The 5,000-nt window shown below is 39.4% G+C and overlaps 1 pseudogene; it reads left to right on the top strand.

Moving 5' to 3' along the window:
* The first annotated feature begins 4,472 nt into the window (after positions 1–4,472).
* Positions 4,473–5,000, top strand: part of LOC116101338 — a 5,325-nt pseudogene continuing 4,797 nt past the window's right edge.

Raw genomic sequence — 5,000 nt, 5'->3', positions numbered from 1 at the left:
AACAAGAATAAAGACCTAAGTGAGGATGCTTCAATCCCACTTAGAAGGCAGAAAAAAATAATCATGGTAGGTAGAGGGAAGGAGTGTTCTGGGTAGGAGAGGGGAGTAGAAGGGGAAAGGGGGCTTGATCAGGTATCGGGGAGACAGGAGAGAAACCCAGTGTGCCAGGAGAATGAATGGAGATAAGTAGTTGCCAGGGGTGGGGAGAAATCTCTAGAAAGTTCCAAAGACCTCGGATGTGAAAGGCTCACAGGACTCAATGAGGATGACCTTAGCTAAAATTCCCAGTCATGGAGAGATGGAACCTGAAGAGACCATCTCCAGTGGATAGACAGGGCCCCCAGTGAAGGGATGGGATCACCAACTACCTTCAAATTTTTTGACCTGGAATTGTTACTCTCTAAAATAAATGCAGGGAGAAAAATGGAGCAGAGATGGAAGAAAAGGCTATCCAATGACTGGCTCAACCTGGAATCCATCCCATGGTTAGGCACCCAGACCCTGACACAATTACTGATGCCATATTGTTTTTGCAGACAAGAGCCTAGCATGGCTGTCCTCTGAGAGGATATACCAGCAGCTGACTGAAACAGATGCATATACTTACAGCTAACCATTGAACTGAGGTCAGGGAACCCTATGGAAGGATTGCAACCCCATAGGAATACTAACATATGAACTAACCCAGACCCCTGGGAGCTCCCAGAGACTAAGACACCAACCAATGGGCATACATGGACTCTTCCATGGCCCAAGGCACATATGTAGCAGAAGACTGCCTGGCCTCAGTGGGAGAGGATGCACCTAGTCCTGTAGAGAGTTGATACCCTAGGAATGGGGATGTGTGGGAGGGGTTGTTGAGAGGCATAAGGGGGATGATGGTAGTTGAAGGGGTCAGTGTGAAGGGTGGGGTGGATGGGGAAGTATCCTCTCAAAGGCAAAGGGGAGGGGGGAGGAGGAAGAATTCTTGGAGGGGGACCAGAAAAGGGGGCAACATTTAGAATATAAATAAAACAATTTAATAAATAAATAAAAAGAACCAGACTTTAGAAAGTGGAAACTGAAGCTCAGAGAGTTTAACAAAACTGGTGATCATCACAAGCAGAGAGACCCAGAGATAGGGTTAAATTCAAGTCATTCAGCTCACACTCTCACTATGTTCCTACACATGGAGATGGTGCTTCCTTTCATTAGCATTTGGTCTTTATTTTTATTGGTTTTTTGTATTAAACCATAACAAGATCTTTGGGATGAAACCTTGATCATGCTAGATGATCTTTTTGATGTGTTCTTGGATTGTGTTTCTAAGTACTTTACTGAGTATTTTTGCATCTTTGTTCATAAGAAAAACTGGTCTGTAATTCTCTTTCTTTGTTGAATCTTTATGTGGTTTGGGTATCAGATGATCTCCGGTCTCAGAAAATGAGTTGGACAGTGTTTCTTCTGTTTTTATTTTTTCTTGAGGTTTATCCTGCTGGAATTGGAACTTCATCATGGACTCAAGGGATAGATTAAAGAAAGGGCCCGTTCCACAGGGAATAAAGAAAATCTGCTAACACCTGGGAAAAGAAAGGTTCTTTCTCTTCATCTGACTGCAAGGACTAGAGAGACACAGCTGAGGACAACGAAAGGTTTTCTGTCCTCTGCTTCAGCTTCCTCTGCTCCTGTTAAGCTTAGTGCAGATGCATCTCTTTGCAGTTTCTTCAGCCTACACCGGTAAGGCCAGTGTGTCTCACTTAACATTACTTAAGTGTAAAGAGAAGGAGCATTGGTAAATAGATAGGAAATAAGACAAATGGAATGTCTATTACTGTTTATACTACTCAAATATTCTCACTGATTCTATGATTCTGACCAACAGATATGCAGAGATTTTAAACAAATTCCCAATCTTCTTAAATAAAACCTCTCTCATTAATTGTAAAATATTGCCTTGTTATTAACCTTTAGTTAGCATTCAAAGTAATGGGTTCCATTACACGGTGCCTCTTTTAAAAGGCATGTGAAGCTCACTGACATTCTGGATCTGGCAGATTTTTTTAATTTGCTATAAAATTCTGATTTATATGAATAAATATGTTAGTGTTGTGGAAGACATAACCCATTATAACAAACTGATGTAACGGAGGTATTTCCAAACAACCAAGTACCCTTCATTATACAGGGCTCCTTTACAAAGCTACTTCTTTCCATGTGTTAAAATATGACTTTTACTTTAAAAGATTAAACTCAAATATTTCTTATATTACTTCCTGAACATTAGTTTTGCATTCATTTGCACAAAGCAGGGTAGAGAAGTCTGGTAATAGTTTTGAAAACTGGAATACAATATCACAACCAGGATGGTAACCTTTTCTTAAAAATGGCTGAAGGTGAGCAACTTTCTGTCTTTCTTAATTTTATTTATTTTTATGTATTTTCCATCATTTATTTTTCTAATCAGGCCACTTCACAAAATTTTCCTTAATCCACTCAAAATTTAAGAAAAATAGAGTGCAGATCAGTTCAATATAGAAGAGTCACTGTGTGACCTTTTGAATCTATAACTTGTATGACAGAGCTAGCTTTGCCTTTCAGTGACAGTAAGGAAGTTTCTACTTGAAAGTGACTGGGCATTATTGATTCTTTTACTGTTTTCTAAGACTTTATTAGAAAATCCAAGACATTGCATGCTTCAGGAAAATTTTTGATCAGTTAAATTTTTGATCAGTTTGACCATAGTCATTCTGTGATAAAAATCCCCAGTTCCTGCATAGAGCCTTGGAATTTTAAAGGTAGCCTTGATATTTACATTATTCATCAAGAATATTGAGCTTTCTTCATTAAGTTTTTCTCCGGATTAGTTGTTTCATAGTGTACACTCCTGGGAAAGCTGAGCCTACAATTTGGGTCTCCTTGTTTCTGGGCACATGGCTCTCATCCCTCTCCTTCACTCATACTATTCCACCTGGCCTCATGCTTGTCAGAGTGATCTTTCTGCAACACATATGTGAACATGTCATTCAACTGACCCAGTAATAACTGGGTGTCTTCACCTACAAAATAAAATCCGAATTCATTAGCATGGGATAAAAATCTAAGAATGGGGTTTTATTTTTGTTTGTTTTATTTTTGGTTTGGTTTGGTTTGGTTTTTTTAGACAGTTTCTCTGTATAGCCCTGACTGTCCTGGAACTCACTCTGTACACCAGGCTGGCCTGGAACTCAGAAGTACGCCTGCCTCTGCCTCCCAAGTACTAGGATTAAAGGTATGTGCCACAACTGCCCAGCCAAGTGTTTTATTTCTTAAGCCTTACTCTCTCAGACAGAGAGTACGGCTATCTGAAAACTAACGTCATTGCTTACCTCCCACGTGCTGAACTTGAAGGTATGACATTGTTTTGTTTCTTATGGTGATTCCCTAAACATGTCTAGTTCAGTAGATCTAATTTTCGAACTTTATCTCATCATGTTTTGTTCAGAAATCAATATTCTAGATTGTAACAATGATGCTGAAATTTTGTTGATAATCAACAAAATTAGAACCAAATAATACACATAGGATCCAGTTCAGTCTAAGGAACCTCCTGAACTGGTGGATTTTAATGATATATGTTCCCTTCATTATCTTTTTCACTATCTTTATTACAACTTTTTTCAGAAATTTCATTAGCTCTCTGAAGCAATGAGGAACAAGTCCCTAGATAAAGTAGAAAAAATCTGTAAAATATAATTTAGTAGAAATCAGAATGGATTTGCCATTCAACAAGTGTGTTTGCAAATCTGCTACATGGCAGGAGTGGTTGTGCACACCTTGTCTCGCAGCACTAAGGAGGAAGACACAGAGGCAGGAGAATCATGGGTTCAAAGACAACCAGAGCTATAAAGTAGTAAGCCGATATTTAAAAGAAAAGGAAAAAAATTCTTCCCTTGCATTTCTACCATTATTCTGAGGTCAGTGAGATCATGTAGAAAATAGAAATTTCAGGGGAAGGAGAGATATATATTATTTTGATAGACACCAGACCCTCACTCACTTCTCAAACTCAGGACTCATGATAACTAGAAAAGACATTAGTTGCCAATCTGTTATTACAATTCTATTTTTATTGCTATATTGTATTCTTTGTGAAATTATAAATATTGGATATATTTCCTAAAACTTGAGTTCATGTAGAATAATCTGTTTCTCAAAAAGTTGAAAGCATGCAGAACACCAATAATATATCTGTCAATGCTCCTTCTAAAGACTCAGGGATCTGCCTATGGTTGTCCTTCATAGATATTAATGTACAAACTAGGAAAAATGAAATTCATAAGCCAATACAGGCATGTCCCATCTTAAATACTAGACTTACTCTACTTCCAACAGATCCTGATACTGACTCTTTCCTGAAACTAATCAATAATCTGGAGAGACAATAAAAACTAGAATCTGATTTGTATGCTGAAGAATCAATCTTCAACTATACACTATAGATTTTACCCACACCCATGGCTGCATGAAACCAGACAAGAGTAACGGAGTTTATCCTCATGAGCTTCTCTTCCCTGCCTACTGAAATACAGACCTTGCTCTTCCTGGCATTTCTAGCCATCTACCTGGTCACTCTGCTGGGAAACAGCCTCATCATTCTGGTGACCTTGGCTGACCCCATGCTGCAAAGCCCCATGTATTTCTTTCTCAGGAACTTATCCTTCTTAGACATTAGCTTCAACCAGGTCATTGTACCAAAAATGTTGGGGACCCTGATTGCCCAGAACACAAGCATTTCCCTCATGGGCTGTGCCACTCAGATGTATTTTGTCTTCTTCTTTGGAGTAGCCGAATGCTTCCTCCTCGCCACCATGGCATATGACTGCTATGTGGCCATCTGCAGTCCCTTGCATTACCCAGTCATCATGAACCAAGGAACACGTGCCAGACTGGCAGCTGCCTTCTGGTTTCCAGGACTCCCTGTAGCCACTGTGCAGACCACATGGCTCTTCAGCTTTCCATTCTGTGCCAACAACAAGGTGAAC

The sequence above is a fragment of the Mastomys coucha genome, unplaced genomic scaffold, assembly GCF_008632895.1.
Source record: "Mastomys coucha isolate ucsf_1 unplaced genomic scaffold, UCSF_Mcou_1 pScaffold21, whole genome shotgun sequence".
Taxonomy (NCBI): Eukaryota; Metazoa; Chordata; class Mammalia; order Rodentia; family Muridae; genus Mastomys; species Mastomys coucha.
The sequence above is the reverse complement of the archived record's forward strand: the minus strand, read 5'-3'. Positions and strand labels throughout refer to the sequence as shown.